Below are 1,490 nucleotides of genomic sequence, written 5' to 3'. Positions count from 1 at the left end.
AAACTACACTTCTACCTGCACAAGGACAGATTCCTAATTGCTCTCTTTATGATGTTTGACTCTTTTGTCCTCTCAAGAGGCAACCTTTGTAGAACAAACATGCTCCTGTGAATTTTCCTGATGATGTTTATTTTGTTTTTGCAAACACAAAGGCAAAACAAAACAAAAACAAAATCGCCACTCTGTAGATAAGAACTTGACGGGAATAAGCCAAAAGCCACAGAAGAGAGGGCAGAGGGTTCCCAGCGAGGGTTGGGAATCTAGTTTAAGTGAGATTTATGTTTCTAATGACCTTTTCTATTATGTTAAAAGAAAACTCACGGCCTCTCAATACTTCAAGATTTTAAACTGAGGCACCTGGAACTGATTTAAACAGCCACGTTCTTCGATCTCCTAATTTATTATTGGACCAACAATTCTATCAGAAATAAAGGCCTTGAAGGCTCTGGCAGGCCAACGTATACTGAGGTGTAGTCTGGGAAAGGAAACTCAATAATACATTATATAATCCATCAAATGCTTGATCCTATTAGCTGTTACCTAGTTAGAACTTGGAAAAGGGCATTGGAAGAGGGAAGGAGGAACAAATCAGGAAAAGTTCATAGGTAACTTTGCTGGGAAGAGCAAATGGGACTCACCAAGAAATTACTTGAGGACCCTGACTCTTGGGGAGTGAGGGAACTTGGAAGGCAGTAGAAGGATGACTAACAAAGGGGACATGAAGGGCTCAGTGGTAAACTTCTCTGGTAGGTACACTGCCTAGCACAGTGCGTGGAGGATAGTAAATTGATACCACAGGCTAGTTTCTTTCCTTTTTTCTCAACTTCCTTCAAGATGGGCCTGTTCTGCAGCTTCTGGAGCTTTCTAGGACCTGCACTGGCTGGACTAAGATGTCCTTTGTGCTCTCAACCCTTCTGCTTGGTCAGCAGAAGGGCTCAGGGTGATGTTGGCACTATTGCTTTTTTTCCCTACTATGCACCCCACATACTGTGGCCTCACTCCAGGCCTACTCTAGCAGCAACTTGTGTGTGTGCTTGTGTAGCATCCTCCCTCCCATCCTGCTCCCTTCTTCCACAAATTCTTATGTCAGGAAAAGCGACAGTCACTCTTCTATGATTAATGTATGGAGTTCTGTACAGAGCCTGATCTTGCATTAAAGTGTCCCAAATATTATAAGATTATTTCATCCCATGTAATTCAATCTTGCAAAAAGTGTCAAGTTTGGAGGTAGAGTATTAAAAAAAAAAAAAAGCTGTCTTCCTTCAGAAATACAGCTCAGAAATCTTCAGATTTTGCTTTGGGAGGACAACTTCCTGGTGGACTTCACCCAGCGCCCCCTCCTGACTACTTCCTTTTGGGATTTCTTTGTTTAGATTATTGTTGCCAACACTCCTGCCTCAAATGGGGCGCTGACTCTTTGATGCTGTCTGCCACGTGTGGACAAAGCCCTTTCTAAGAGTTCTTTTAAAGTGGCGGAGCGAGGCTGAATG

Source organism: Pteropus vampyrus, unplaced genomic scaffold (assembly GCF_000151845.1).
Source record: "Pteropus vampyrus isolate Shadow unplaced genomic scaffold, Pvam_2.0 Scaffold139, whole genome shotgun sequence".
NCBI classification, from domain to species: Eukaryota; Metazoa; Chordata; class Mammalia; order Chiroptera; family Pteropodidae; genus Pteropus; species Pteropus vampyrus.
This window is presented reverse-complemented; position numbering follows the sequence as displayed.